The sequence below is a fragment of the Schistocerca gregaria genome, chromosome 1, assembly GCF_023897955.1.
Source record: "Schistocerca gregaria isolate iqSchGreg1 chromosome 1, iqSchGreg1.2, whole genome shotgun sequence".
NCBI classification, from domain to species: Eukaryota; Metazoa; Arthropoda; class Insecta; order Orthoptera; family Acrididae; genus Schistocerca; species Schistocerca gregaria.
Window position 1 is genome coordinate 192,271,833 of NC_064920.1, and position 16,424 is coordinate 192,288,256.

The following is a 16,424-nucleotide window of genomic DNA, read 5'->3' on the forward strand; positions in this document are numbered from 1 at the left end:
TTCTTTAAAAATTGTACGTGTATGAAAATTAACTGCTTTGAATATGAATCCGAGTCATATGAGTTATACCTATACTGCAAAATCCACGTGCATTGTGCTGCTAAAATGACGACGCTGTGTCAACACCCATAAAAATTGGACGGATATCTGCGAAAGGTGTCCAGAATACCGACTTAAATCGGTTGCACCGAACAAATAAATAACGTAGGGATCACGTAAAAATTGCGCTTTGGTCAAACCAATACACAATAGTTGTAAAATATTCCACTCCCAAATATTCTCAAAATTCCTATCTTCAATTCTAATTTCATAACAGGTACAATTTAACTCTAATCAGTTACTACGGAAATTTGAGAATATTGTTATTAGTACTGCGGCGTTGCAGGCGCGCTCTATTCATATAGCTAAATTAAATTACAAGGGGCGATCAAAAAGTTTCCAATCGAAGACCGTACAGTCCAGAATCGGTTTGCCAATCTGGCAAAATCGCCATGGGCACTGAAGCTGTCATCCCCCCGACGCACCAGTTTGAAGATACCGATTTGATAAAACACACGTGAAAAAGTCCGTAACTGCCTGCTGGACATCCTCATCCGGCAGGAATAGTCGACCTTTCCAAGCACGTTTAAAGGTCCGAAGGCGTGTTAATTCCGCGGGTAGAATTCAGGACTTCGTCTGTTTACGGTGTAGGGAAGTGCGATGTCATGGAGCAGCAGTTCCCCTTGTCGCACCATTCCACAACGGTGACTTGCGGCACACGTGCTGCCCGATACACATTGTTCATTCCCCAGAGGATGTCTACCGTCTTTATCCTCTGCAGCCAAGAAAAAATAACAGCATATTAGTCTTGTTTGGACGCTTTGATACTAGCATCGCTACAGTTCAGGTTTTCACATTTACCACACGCACCTCGGAAAGACATGAATGCGACGCTAATAAAAAAAATGGTTCAGATGGCTCGGAGCACTATGGGACTCAACTGCTGTGGTCATCAGTCCGCTAGAACTTAGAACTACTTAAACCTAACCTAAGGACATCACACACATCCATGCCCGAGGCAGGATTTGAACCTGCGACCGTAGCAGTCACACGGTTCCGGACTGCGCGCCTAGAACCGCGAGACAAACGCGGCCGGCGCGACGCTAATCCCTAGCCAACAAGTCGTTACTAATATACTTGCATGGGAGTCGCGCTACATTGCATATACAGGTATGCTCAACCAATGCCCTCAAATGGAGATTATAGTATAAGCTGTTTAGAATATCGAAGTGATTACGAGTACAAACTGGAGTCCTTAGAACAATTCCTTGAACACGTGAGAGTATCATTAAAATAAGTAAGAGGGTATGTTTGCTTGTGTTGATATAATTAATAGATATTCGTTGTATTTGACATTAGCGCGCATACTTATTTAGGGAAGTTAAATTACTTCGTAACATAAATTCATCGATGGGGATAGGGATCCGTCAAAATCTAGATCTTTAGAAGGAAAATTCGGGTTTAGAATTTTACGTTGCTATAGTGAGCACTCGTCGGTAACAGGAATGCGTAACCAGGGGCTCCTTCCCGAAACGCAACCCTCCCTGAAAACGTTTTACCTGTGGCGCGCGTATAAGAACGTAATCCGGCGAACCGCACCCCCGCATTGATAAGCGCATATTCAATTAAGCGTGTAGCGCCGAACGCGCGCTATCTGCAGCGGGCAGGGCGGTGCGGGTAGGACAAACACCGCAAACAACGGGCGGACGCGCCGCGCCACGCCGGGCCGCAAAAATAATATCTGTGGCGCGCCAAGGAGCCGGAGCCACGCAGCGGCCACCACAGATGCTACTTGATGCAGCTTTGGCAGTAAATGCAGCAGCAAGATCCAGACTGGAACGTATCAGTGTCGTTTCAAGACTCAGCCTGCTACATGTCTCTTTGTGTGCAAGGCACAGGATGCGAAAGAAAAAAATTTGTGGGATAAATACTTCTTGTTTAGGCGACAACGTTCAATCCAAGAATCGCTGATATGCTCCAGTTGTAATCATATAGTTGCCGAAGTCTCATACAAACAACTAGTAGAAAACAGAAAATAAAAATACAGTGACGTTAATTCTTAAACACGTAGTCGCGAAACAGAGGACCCTGAAATATAACCGTTATAAAGAAATGGTATATTCAATTTAAAAGAGTTTGATGTTACTACAGTTCGATAGTATGATGTAATTAAAGGAATAGAGCCAAAAATACAATTATCTAATGAAATAAGTTTGACATTCAGCAGTTAAGAGTACCTTAAATAATAATAAGAAACAATGAGATACAGATATAGCACCATTACGTAATCTCTTCAAAGAGCACAGGTCACAATGCGTTTTTCACAAAGGCATTTACAGGCAAATACGTTACTGCTATTTTTAGTTCTCGCATAATATTTTTATGTAATTGCTGTAATTTGAAAGGTTTGAAAATTGTCATTAGATCTAAAAAAAAAAAAGAGTTTCAATAAATTTAAAGACTTAGCTTACTTGGGTAGCGTAGTTGATAATAGCAACTTAGGGAAAACGTGTTGTGACGTACGGTTTTCAAAACATTACGTCGTTATTTTGAGTAGTACGCAAATACATCAAAAAATATGTAAAATAATACTGGAAAGTCTTTCAAGAGAATTCACTGAACACTATCATTTTCGATTGGTACCATGAACAACGGATTCCAAACCGAAATGAATCATTACTGGAGTAAATGGAAACCATATAGAGTCCATATAGTGTCGTGAGAGATAGCTGTATTAACTGAGCCATCTTCTTGCGATGTGTAAAACGTCAGAGAATCACCTATGTAATTAAAAAACAGAGAAAACTGTGAGCCTATTCTAATTTCAGTTGTTCATATGCTCATATGCTGTTATATTTAGTAGTAACGTTGGGAGAAATTTACTTTTTCGTTATCCCGTATGTTCACTTCGAAATTTCTTGTTTGCAGGAAATGATATAAATGATGACGTTAAATTTACGTAATGAGTAGAAAGAGAGAATAAGTCCTCAGTAATGGCACAGCGTAGCCTCTTTTTCGCTAGTAGTTGATTTATAATTTGATTGGCACTCGGTTACTAGTTCATTTATAGTTATAATGTATTTCCTGCCATCGACTGAAGCAAAGAACCTTTAAAACAAAGAATTAGAGGCAAAAGTGGTGTTGTGTAGAAGAGAGAAATACCTGATCGGAAATTCGGATTATGAATTGAGAAAAAATGAGGTTTAAGGCTGCATCCGGAAGTTAGAATTATGTGGATGAGAGACGTAGGGAAAAAACAAAACGGGACTGAAATCTCTTAAAGCGTTTGAGGTATGGTGTCAAGTGAGGCCTGTTGAGACTAAAATGTGTGGCTGGAACCCACAACCAGGAAGTCTTTCAAAGGTTTAGTAAGGAAAGAACAGTAAAGCCGTCGGCACACGGTACGACTTAGCTAACGTTCAATTAGCGCTCGACGAGTTTTATGACGTCATTTCCTGTTATTTCTCGTTGAGGAGGCATTTAATCACGTGAAACACAAAATTAGTTCGGCGGCATTTCGGTGGCGTGTTACGTAAAGTAGAACCAGTGCGTAGCAAGAATGCTCCCTACGTGACAAGCGGAAAGTTCGAGACCCGCAGAAAGCAAGACTCCAAACTGTACTTGTGGTGTTTTGTAGAAGTCCGTATTCAGGGAATTTTATTTTGTACCTTACAACTCATGAATATATACTGCTTCTCGAGAAATAATCGTTACACGTAGGATTTACTGTAATAAAACGCCGGGAACGTCATGTAGTGGTTAAAGAATGTTCAGATTTAGTTATTATCACGTTATAGCTCGCGTTTTAGCAGAGTAAGCCGTATTAAGGCAGCGGTTTTCAATAGTGATGAAAAACAAGTAGTTCCTGTTAGGATTTGTTATTATTAAATGTAAATTTATAGCATCTCGGTGATCAAAACCTTTAGAATACTGTTACGTAAAATACAAAGTCGCTCATAACTAAGCTACAAGCTAGCACTAGAGGTACTATTTTACGGGACACAGGTTAGGGCGATGTAGGATTCGATTCCTGTTGTATCTAATTCATTTTTCCCCTTCACAGATTCGAAAGGTTTGTGAGAATTAATAGAAATAATGTTTGTAATATTTGATGTTGTGTAAATATCAGTGCGTTCTCCGTCAGGAGTGAGTTTATTCAAAGTTTTTATTTATGTGTATCCAGTGACAGAACAAACAGACTAACGTAAGAATACAACGCACGCGTCCGTTTTCTTAAGGGGGGTAGGACGTCAAACGGGCCGACTTGGAGCAGGAGAGGCACCACAGGACATTTTAATTTCGAGTGTCTATACTTTTACAAATAAATTCATAAAACTTTGTCAGAATGACCAGAAAGGATTCAGGATTCACACTCATAGCAGTGGAAGTGCAAAAACATAACAAAATAAATTTCTTTTAGATGTTAAATTTGATCATTTTTTCACTTACTGTTGGCTACATTTGTTGCTATAGGCACATTTTTCTTCACACTTAAGAGAGATTCTTTGATGAATTTTGCACAGCCTACAAACCATACTTGCAGATGTATGAAACTCTAGTATTTTTCAAATCTATTAAAAACTGTGGTAAAAATTGAGATAATTAACAACAACTTTTTTTTCTAATCATAAATTTTAAAACGTAACAGCTCATTCATTTTTTCATAAATTAAATAGATTCTAGAGTTTCAGACACCTGTAAGTATGGTATGTATGCTGTGCAAAATTTATCGAACAGTCTCTCTTACTTCTGAAGAAAAGTGTACCTATAGCAACAAATGCAGCCAACAGTAAGTGAAAAAATGATGAAATTTCACATGCAAAAAAATTATTTTGTTATGTTTTTGAACTTCCGCTGCTACGAGTGTGAATCCTGAATCCTTCCTGGTCATGCTGACAATGTTTTATGAATTTACTTGTAAAAGTATAGACAGGGGAAATTAAAATGTCCTGTGGTACCTCTCCTCCTCCAAGTCGGACCGTTTGACGTCCTGCCCCCCTTAAACAGACTGTTTGATTTGCGAGCGAAATAAAGCCAACAAGTGCTACTGGAAAGCGCTGGGAGAACGAAAGCTCTTAAAGCAGCTCGTCCCGTGTGCCGACGGCGATGCGTCTTGTGATTTAGGATATCTCGTCTGCGTGCACCTCAGCGTTGGCTACCTCGTCCCGTGTGAGGGCAGATTAAGGAAAACTGCCGATGCTGACATTCATCGATAGGTCACATAATACACCACAACCATTTCCTGGTAAACATTCTAGAAGGAGCAATATAACTGAAGAAATCGCGAGATAGACGTCGAGTGGCACTTTTAAAATTAATCACAAAAAACACAGGAGCCAACAAATACTCCTATATGAAGCAGTTAGCATGCAATAGATTCTGAACCAGCGCTGCCAATCATTTAAAAAATTGTTAATGAAGATGAAGATTGAAATTAAAAACAACTCCAGTTTGGATCGGCAAATATTTCAGTGGCAGGAGCCTCTGGGCGATGTCTACATGTGACGGCGAGTGCTACTGTGACAGACAGGCGTGCATTAGGCACTGTCCGTCGTCGAGAAATAAAAAAAAACGTCGGGGCCGTGGCTGAGGGTCGGAGCAGCAGCTGCGGCTGTGGGGGCGGCCCCCGCCTTGGAGACGTACCCGCTGCGAGCTAGCCGCGCGGCGAGCCGTGGTGACATGTAAGGCGGAGTTGGCGGCGGCGGCGGCGGCGGCGGGAGGCGGTTGTTAATTAGGCGCCGAGGGCCGGCTGAGTGGAGAACGCTGTCGCGACGCCGCCGCCGACGCCGCCCCCGCCGCCGCCAGCCGGACAGGAGGCCCAGGTGCCGGGGGACCGGCGCCCAAGTGGCGCCCCTCTGGTAAAGTCGTCTCTCCCTAAATATGGAAACACTTACACCTCTAAAAACGCGTTCCAGTCCTACCGTGATCAACTTCGACCGCGGATGAAATTAGCGCAAAAAATATCTAGCCAAGGACTACAGTGCAGATTTTCTATTCCTCTCTTTCAAATTCTGAAGGTGACAGGGGTAAAGTACAGGGAGCAAAAGGCTATTTGCAATTTGTACAGGTAGCAGTTATAAGAGTCGAGGGGCATGAAAGGGAAGCAGTGGTTGGGAATGGAGTGAGACAGGGTTGTAGCCTCTCCCAGATGCTATTCAATCTGTATTTTGAGCAAGCAGTAAAGGAAACAAAAGAAAAAATCAGAGTAAGGATTAAAATCAATGGGAAAGAAATAAAATCTTTGAGGTTCGCCGATGACATTGTAATTGTGTCAGAGACAGCAAAGGACCTGTAAGAGCAGCTGAACGGACTGGACAGTGTCTTGAAAGGAGCATATTAGATGAACATCAACAAAAGCAAAACGAGGATAATGCAATATAGTCGAATTAAGTCGGGTGTTGCGGAGGGAATTAGATTAGGAAATGAGACACTTAAAGTAGTAAAGGAGTTTCGCTATTTGAGGAGCAAAATAACTGATAATGGTCGAAGTATAGAGGATATAAAATGTAGACTGGCAATGGCAAGGAAAGCGTTTCTGAAGAATAGAACATCGAGTATAGATTTAAGTGTGAGGAAGTCGTTTCTGAAAGTATTTGTATGGAGTGTAGCCATGTATGGAAGTGTAACGTGGACGTTAATAGTTTGGACAGGAAGAGAACAGAAGCTTTCGAAATGTGGTGCTACAAAAGAATGCTGAAGATTAGAAGGGTAAATCACATAACTAATGAGGAGGTATTGAATAGGATTGGGGAGAAGAGAAGTTTGTGGCACAACTTGACGAGAAGAAGGGATCGGTTGGTAGGACATGTTCTGAGGCATCAAGGGATCACCAATTTAGTATTGGAGGGCAGCGTGGAGGGTAAAAATCGTAGAGGGAGACCAATAGATGGATACACTAAGCAGATTCAGAAGGATGTAGGTTGTAGTGGGTACTGGGAGATGAAGAGGCTTGCACAGGATAGAGTGGCATTGAGAGCTGCATCAAACCAGTCTCAGGACTGAAGACCACAACAACAGAAAGACAGCGAATTTGATTTACAAACCAGTATATAATTTATTGATCTTGAGAAGGGTTCCGACCATGTGAGCTGTGGTAGCGTATATACGATTATATCTGAATGCGAATATCCTTATCAGTTAGTAGAGGCAGTAAAATCTTTATAAAAATTCGTGCATGGTAATAAACACAACTAGGAATCAATAACTAGTTATTAACTAAGGGTTAAGACAAGGATTTAGTCCATCACCCGCTCTTTATATTGATTGCGTTCTTCATAAATGGAAATGTAAAACAACAAATTAAGACGACGAACGATGAGTATTTGAATGTCGTTCTGTTTGTGGAAGACATTGTTATTACTCAAAAGAATCACGATCACCTCCAAAGATCAGTGTACTAGCTGGACGAAGTACGCAAGGAGTACAATTTAAAAGTTTCTGTCAACAAAACGAAAGTAATGACATTACGACGGAAATATCTGGTCAGGTCAAAAATTTAGTTTTAGGATAAATCTCTTGAATCTCTTACTTGGTTCTCGATACAAGTTTCAATGTTGAATCCGATATTGAAAACAAAATACACAAATTGCTAGCTTTCTGCGGTACTACTAGTAGAATATTTGGTAATAAACTAAAGAAACGGACAGCCATCAATTTCTATAAAGTGATGGCAGCTCTTGTTTTATTCTATGAATCCGAAAGGTGGGTTGCGGCAAGAAAACAAGAAAATGAAATTCATACAGCAGAGAAGGGATTTCCTGAAGAGGACCAAGAGCTGCACAAAAGGAGGATTGATTAGAAATGAAGATATTAAAACAGAGTTAAATGTTTTCAATATGAACGAAAAAAAATCAAAAAGTATCGCGAAAACTGAAGGCAATACCTCGTGAGAAGACCAGAGCAGAGAATTCCTCAAAAAATTCGGAACTGCAACCCGAGTTGGAAAAAGAGATATTGGAATACTTCGGAAAATAAGGGACAGATTTTGTTTGTGTGTTCGGAATAGGAAATGGCCATATCCTCGAAAGCTAGACGGCGACGTGAAAAGAGTCGATAACTACTAATTCGTAAATAGTTCTTAGACGTGTACTCTTTTGGATAATGAAGAAGTGGTTGAAATGGTATTCATCTACTGAAACCGACGCAAAAATGCACCAATGATAGCAGAAACAAATGTAGGGCTGATTACGAATAGACGGTGTCCATCCCGTTCCATCTTCGAAAAGGAATTGCATGAATGTAGACTCATATCCCGAGAAAACTTATTCCAGGTAAGACTGTTTGCAAGGAAGCAACAGCAGCAATGGTTCTTGTACTTGCTGCAATACAAGAATTCGTAATCTTGCTCTCGTTATATGCAACATATTCTAAATGAACTTCCGTATTTTTCCCAGCAAACTCGATATACGTCCACATTAATCTCACATTCTCTGGAGGACCAAATGCAACAGCTGAAGTATCTCTGTCCTGGAAGAAGCATTTTAGCTCTGGGAGTGGCATAAGGTATGACCGCTCGGTGCGGCATTCAACTCGCGGATAAAACAATAGGACGATCTCTGTTGTAATTTTTAAGACAAATACACTTTTCGAGTTTTCGGAGGGATAGTATCGTGCAAATCCTACAATATTGCGTCGAGACAACTGTTCGACATCATCAGGTGGTGGTATTTGCTGTTGTCACTGTTTTCTTGGAGCAATGACAACCAAGTTAAGCTATATTGATGGAATATTGTGAGATTTGCACAATACTATTCGGCGGCAAACCCGAGAAGCGTCTTAGAACTATACCTGTTTCAAATGTATCTACACTACACAATTTTTTTTCAGGTGTTGACGTATTTGGTCTCGTTGTATGCTGGTGTTCTGTTTAAAGTAAAAAAAAAAGTTATATGTTAAGGCAGCGATTAGTAAGGTTATTAAATTTTGTGAATGCCAATACTATAAAATATACAGGAACGACAAGGAGGCCTCTGTCCTCAAGTGAATATTGGACGGCTGACACTGACTTCCACTCGCTGATGTTCTGCATCGTGTTTTTGGGGAAACAATTTTTTGAGATAGGTGAGGGTAAAAAATTGCATCAGTGTTAAATGAAACTTCGTTTAGAAGCTCCGAAGAAGACCATTAAAGCCTGATCGCAACGTTGGCTTGCATTCAGTAGGGCGGCACTTCAAATCCTCTTAAGGCCATCCGAATTTAAAATTTACCTGACTTTCTCTGTGGCAAGTGCCGGGTTGGGTCCTTTGAAAAACATATGACCGATTTTCTTCCCCGATACTTGATTATGCTCCATCTCTAACGATATCGTTCTCGACAGGATGTACAATTCTAAACTTACATTCTTCCGTATTACTTAATTAGTTGCCACTGTTACGAAAATATAAACATTGAAATCACACTTCAGTTTCTGTTAACCTAAATTACAACATTCTGCTGTCCATTATTGTTAATATTGGCTGTATCAACATTCGCTCAAAGTTTATAAATTGGTAAACAATACTGACACGATACTCATGATTGTTAAATCCATCCGCTCTTCTGGCTGAAATGCTTAACTGACTTCAAAGAATGATGAATAAACAACTACTTTACAAACAAAGATGTTACGGAAACTATGGAAGTATGTCATCATCATGTACTGTTTTTTAATAATTAATGAAATTTAAGAAGAATAAGAACAAAAGAGTATGCTTACTTTACAATTGGATTTATAAATGTAACCAAGCTGCTAGAGTTTATCTTTTGAGGTATCATTGTTTTCCTCTTGCGTCGTAGATAATAAGTGACGAAATGTGTAGAGTACTTCAAAAAATTTCGCTTCTCGTTTAGGAGGCACTTCATAAGAGTATTTAACACTACGCTGTACACGCACTAATCATAGTTATCCACAGAATATAGACACACAGTTGACATTTCATAACAGTTTGGTGGTAGACAACGACGAAGCATCTCCACTAGGATTTTGCCAGCAGCGGCGGCGCAGGTTTCCTGGGTCTCCTCCCGTACGTCCATTCCTTGAGTATGGTACTATTTATAAATGTAACGTTAGTATGTTTAGAGTTTTAAATAACATTCCTATGAGCAGTTATGACTACTAGGTGAACTTATAACCAGTAAACTTGAATTGTTAATGAAAATTGAAGGAAAACATACGAGCTACGAACAATGTTTTGCGTTCGGTATTATAAATCCAGAAAGTTCTCGTACGTCTTAAGGCTCTTCGTCCTTCTATTAGGCAGGTAATTCAGTGTAGTACCTTGTATTATTAATATTACGCCCATCATATCGCGTGTGTCGCTGAAGGCAGCATTCAACTGTGGGAGCCAGTTCAGGCATATCATGTCGCCTTTGTCCTCATAGTTGTAAGTTATTAGCCATATGACACTGGGTTCCAGCTGGCTTCTTGCGTCAGTGTGTCACTGGTAGATGCTGACGTGTACACTTCGACAGTGTTACTCTCCGTGGAACAACGACAGTATCTCTGAGAACTAGAGTACAATGTTGCACTGGGTTCTCATTCTCGTTAAGTCAGTTGAAAATCTGGGAAACGATTTCCTACTGACTTTTTCTCTGAAGCGAAACGAGATGTAAATCATTACAGTTTTAAGATAAATTCTAATAAAGTCATTTGGAAATCTAATCACGTAAAACATCAACAACAGGATAAGCCATAAATGCTTAAAGCACGCAGAGTGCATACGACTGATGCCTCTATAAACGGACAGTCCCACCCAGAAGTCGCTGTTCTTCTCAGCAGCTGCATATGTCAGCCTGGGAACTCCCTCTTTTGAGTGACTATTTAGTCTTTCTAACTATTGCTACATGTGTTAATTTCGCCTTCATATACCAGCATATGTTTCACCTGGTACCTGGTACCACTGGATTGCAAGGTTGAAACCCTTGGGAAGCAGAAATATAACGACGATTGTATGCGATAAGTAGCAGGAAAAAATGTAGGACAGCGATATACTTTAATTAGCGTATTGATTGTTGAAATACAAAAGCAAACTGACATTTTATGAAGAAAGAGATGTGCTGACGTCCCTTAGCGTTCCGATTGGGGAACGTTTGGGGTAGAATTTTCGGTTTTAGTGTTTTCTTTACAGTAAAACTCCGTGAATATTTTGATCTCTAAATTTACCATCTTGTAATGAGATGGTAGTACTGTAGCTGAGTAGGGATCGTTGCATTACTAGGTGAGCGACAAGGAGCTGCGACACATAAGGATGTAGGGTGTCACCCAGCGAGCAGAGGCTGGTAAGTTCCACTCGCCTATCTGAACCACCGATGCAGGGAAATGACTCAATAGCTTTATACTAAGCAAGCAGCAGCTATTAGCATAATTACAGAGAGGCGGAAAGTTTGAGATCTAAAAACATATAACGTCGGTTAACGTTGAAAAATAAAGATTTTTTAAATGGCTCGAAGCACTATGGGACTTAACATCTGAGGTCATCAGTCCCCTAGGCTTAGAACTAAGTAAACCTAACTAAGGAGATCACACACATCAATGCCTGAGACAGTATTCTAACCTGCGACCGTAGCAGCAGCGTTGTTCCAGACTGAAGCGCCTAGAAAAATGAAGTTGGGTATGCAATAAACAAATGGAAACACAAGCATAAGTTGAGGGATATCTGCTCACAGACAAAATATGAAAATGTTTTTAATTTCAGACGATATAACAATTAGAGGAAACTGAATGCATTCGCCTGTTGTGATAAATCATTTATTTGGGAACATGTAACATTAGATATTAACAAGAAGAGCATTTACTGCTTGGCATGTTAACAAGGCCCAGTAATACTAAAGGTAAATATGAACGTAGAGAACTTTACACAGATGATAGCTTTGAATGCTTAGTTAATAGAATGCTGTCAGAAGGGTCACTGCAAGTTCCACAATATAATGAAGCAGCCAAGCGAAAGAATAAGCTATCAGCATCGAAGAAAATTAGTCTGAACTTCAAGAAACGGTAAAGAAAAAAGGCCAATGGAAGAGCTACAAAGAAAAAACTGGAGGACTCCTTTGAGGTTTTGTGTTGGAGAGAAGAATTAAACATCTCATGGCTAGAAGTGGTGACGAATCAAGAAGTCGTACACTGAATAGGTGAGTGAAGAAATTTATTGGTTACTAATTAAGAAAGGAGATCGCGGTGGATTACACATTTGTAAAGGACTAGTGACCAGTTGACATTACAGCAGCTGAGAAGAGTGCTCCACCTACCATCTTAGAAGTATGCCATGGGTCTGATGATGGTCATGTGATATGACAGAAAACGGTCACCTATGTTCTTTTAACATACGTGGTGTGATCAAGACGGAATTTTAATAAGAAAAATTTTAAAAATTTTTGATCACTGTTCCAAAAATGTTTGTTGAAATTCCTTTTTTAATAAATGTTGTAGGAGATTATTTCCCAGGAAAGAAATGACGAATGGTGGCGAGAGCTTCACTACACAAGAACTAAAATACTCAAGACTCGCTTGTAGAAGATGGACGTAGTAACTTAGAAGCCATAGAAATTGGGAAGCACTGAGAAATGTCTGTTGCCAACTGTGGTGGGAGCAATGCTGTTGGGAAGGGCTGCGGTGAGTACAGCATCTCGGGACGGCGTCTTGCGGTGGCGGCGGAGACGGAAGACGGCAATACCGGCAGGCGGCAAGGGAGGCGGCAGGAATGCGGCAGGCACGCCGCGCTGACACCTGCCGAGGCGGGACGCTCCGGAGGCCTGCCTACCCAGGGGGAGCCGGCAGAGGACGCGCTCCGTGCCGGTGCACCGGCTGCGCCTGTTCACCAGGAAGGGTCACTACCTGCTCAGCCAAGGCTGCTCTGGTGTCGCAAACGCCCCACTATGGTCAATGCTCTCAACTTTTTAAAAAAGTCGAACGTTATGCTTCTTTTCAACAGCATTCGAAAACTGCAGAGAATCGGAGTATAGTAATGCTACGCTCGCGAAACTTTCCACGAAAAGAGTCAAGAATTGTGCTAAATGGAAGTGCTACTCTTGTAGGTGATACGGCACTTCACCCGAGTTGTTGATCTTCATATTTACCGTACCCCTGACTCCTACATAGTTTTTCATTTCTACTCGAGAGCTGCAACAATAATTGCCAAATGACATCATCCCTCCTTTCAAGTGCGGTGAAGTTCAACATTTTTATACTTTCAGAAAATACATTTTTATACTTTAATACCTAGGCAGGTACCAAAAAATTCCAATATTAGGCACCAAAATATTTAAATTTTCCCTCATTCGTCGAAAAATTGTTTTCGATGTGCTGAGGTGGACAGTAGGTGAGTTTCATGGAATTTGTAAACTCCTCCTATTGATGTTTGCATGGAGATCGAAGTCTAGGTTCTTGTGCACTTTTTCGCACTGTATCTTGGGGTAGCGTATCAAGTTTAGTTTTCCGGTTTCCTATTTACCGACTGAATCCTCTGACGTCGTCAACAGTGTAACAAAACTACACATACTATTATGAGCTCCACTCTTAAAACCCTAACAGTTTTCGTACTATAGTTGCCACTTCACCTTTTTGTTTCACTGAGCTCATAGGAGGACTTTGATGGGGTAGTGGTGAAGCTCCTTTGCTGTAGCGAATATTTTATGGCTGTGCAGTGTGCAAAAAGGGTGCTCGTTTCAATTACGTTATCTGTAATGCATTACAGAATAGTCGGATTCAAAATTAGGTCCTCTGACCCATGTCAACACTTAATCTAGCAGTCATACTGTTGTAGACAGTGGTCAAAATGAAAGTGGCCCGAAAAATGTTTATAAGTGTCAGAAAAAATTGATTGTTCCTCTTAGTAAATGGTAGATTAATTGTATAGAGAAATGCTGCGAATTGACTCTATTGACTTCAATGGATGCTATATTTTTATTTAGATTACGTTGTCACCAAGTATGAAAACACTTTTCGGGTCACTTTTATTTTGACAATAAAATAAAAACAATTTCACCTTTGCCCATAGACTACGTCACGAATCATCGACTGTGTGCAACAATAATGCTTTGTTCTATTGGTAAGACAAGATCCATTTACATAATTGACGTTAGTCATTTCAGTTATCCATGTGTCACTATTCGAAGATAGAATGAAAATAACATACTGCTTTAGAATGCGTCGTGTCGTCGCTATAGTATAATATCTGCGGGAGAATTAAAGCAAAAGGATGTAGTTCTAGCTAGCTATAAAATTACATAGAAGTATTCACTATTACAGTTCTTGCAACCAATACTGTTAAACACTGGTTTTTACTACAGTTCAATTTATGTATGTTTCGCATAAAAAAATTTTGAACTCAATGACAGGTTTAATTTATGAGAAGTTTTACAACACCGTACATATCTGTAAAATTTGTAATAAACTCAAAAAGTTGACATTAGCCGCAGCGTTGCAGTGCGTGACCGTGATAATGTGTTGCAGTCGGTTGTTAATGCTTGAATATCAGTGGTAAATGGACCAAATGCAGGCAATTATTTAAGGCCGATACATTTACGTGCAACTTCTGCTGTCAGAGGTAACGAACCTGATTATTAACTTTACACTTGTTTTCCAACAGCGACTTTCATAAAAACAAAAACACTGCAAAGCATAAAACGGAGATTACTCTGAGTTTGACATCACTTATTTGCTCTCACTCACGAAGAGATGACTCTTTTTAATACTGTTAATGAATGACAGCGTCAAGAAGTTGGTACACAAAGTAATGGAAGAGATTCTGGAAACGAGTGACCTATCTAAAAGCACGAGGCGTCAGATTGCTCTTCCGTTGTAGTAATAAACTTGTAATAAGGTTGAGCTCGACAGTGTAGGCGTCGACGTGCCTGACAGGTAGGGCTAATGAGGCTGCGACGGCGATTTGGAGCTGTCACTGGCAGGCGGCGGAGTCCTACCTGGTGGCGCGGGCGTCGGAGCGGCGTGGATGCCGGGCGTCGGTAGGCCGCTGGAGGCAGAGGCCGCTGGCTGCTGCAGAGGAGAGCGACCGCCGCGCAGAGCCGCCCCGCAGCTTCTGACGCCGCCTCCCGGCGCGACGCCCGCGACGCTGGCCGACGCCGCGCGACTCCGCCCGAAGGCGCCCGAGCGCCGCTGGCCGCCCACCGCCTTCCGCGCTCCGACGCCGCCTATCGATTCTGGTGGGGATGGTGCGAGGGCAGGCCGCGGAGGAGCGGGGGAGGAGGAGTAGAAGCGAGGAGGGACCGCAAGCCGCCTCCGACGCCGCCTCCGCCGCCGCCGCCGCCGCCGCCGCCGCCGCCGCCGCCGCCGCCGCCGGCCCAGAAGGGTTGGCGGGAGGCGGGCAAGAGGCGCGCATGTGGTCGCCGGCGACCATACATCACGCCCCGCCACCGCGCCGAAAAACTTCCAATATACGGCACGGGGCTCCAACTTCCCACGGGCCGTGGAACAACTTTCTGTGAGCAAGTTTGGCCGAGGAGGAGGCATTACTCGCGGAACCGGAGTTTTCCCGCGAGGAGGAAGAATCCGCCGCCGCGGATGCTCTCGGGTATGATTCGGAAGCCGCGGGTCGCGTCGCGCTCGCTAAGCGCCTCTGCGGACAGGTGCGGCCAGCCATGCGCGGGTCTAGCCAGTAGCAGCAGCAGTAGCACAACCCGTCTACCATAAATACGGGAGGGTCATCTCAGCTACGACACCTTTTCATTCCACCGTGGTGATTATTCCGAGAGAATCAGTATTTCTTATCAAATTTAATCATGAATCACTTCCAGTGCTCCAAGACCAACAAAACATGCGATGCCCACTAGCGGGCCGTAGGCTTCTTGTCGAGTCACGTCATGAGACGATGACAGCAAGAGCGGTGAGAACGATGTGCATCTTACATTCTCACAAGACCTAGCTACCTACATATTTAAGTGGAAACTTGCGTTAGTTATTACAAAAATGTTCAAATGTGTGTGAAATCTTACGGGACTTGACTGCTAAGGTAATCGGCCCCTAAGCTTACAAACTACTTAACCTAAATTATACTAAGGACAAACACACACACCCATGCCCGAGGGAGGACTCGAACCTCCGCCGGGACCAGCCGCACAGTCCATGACTGCAGCGCCCTAGACTGCTCGGCTAATCCCGCGCGGTGTTAGTTATTATTTTATGACGAGACGTATGTTTCTGAACACATTTAAAACTTTTTAGGCTGCAGATATTAGTGTGTCAGCCTCGTTACTCTGCTTCGAATGATTGTTTCCGTAGGGTTGTAAGAGAGACCATATAGAAAAAAAAAATCACTCACACGGGTACCAACTAATTTCTGTCACTAAACCAACCGAAATCCACATATCGTTTTACAAATATGGGTTTATCAAAGGAAACAAGATTCCAGCACTGATATAAAATTTTTGATTGATACACCATATAAAATGTTCCT

General features: G+C 41.9%; 1 long non-coding RNA gene across 1 annotated transcript in view; it reads right to left on the bottom strand.

Annotated features, from left to right (window-relative positions):
* LOC126285111 (uncharacterized) overlaps positions 1-15,004 on the bottom strand; it is a 650,989-nt gene extending 635,985 nt beyond the window's left edge. Inside the window, exon 1 of the long non-coding RNA XR_007551601.1 lies at positions 14,935-15,004. This is a non-coding gene — a long non-coding RNA (uncharacterized LOC126285111). The remainder of the gene's footprint in view (positions 1-14,934) is intronic.
* Positions 15,005-16,424: the final 1,420 nt, after the last annotated feature.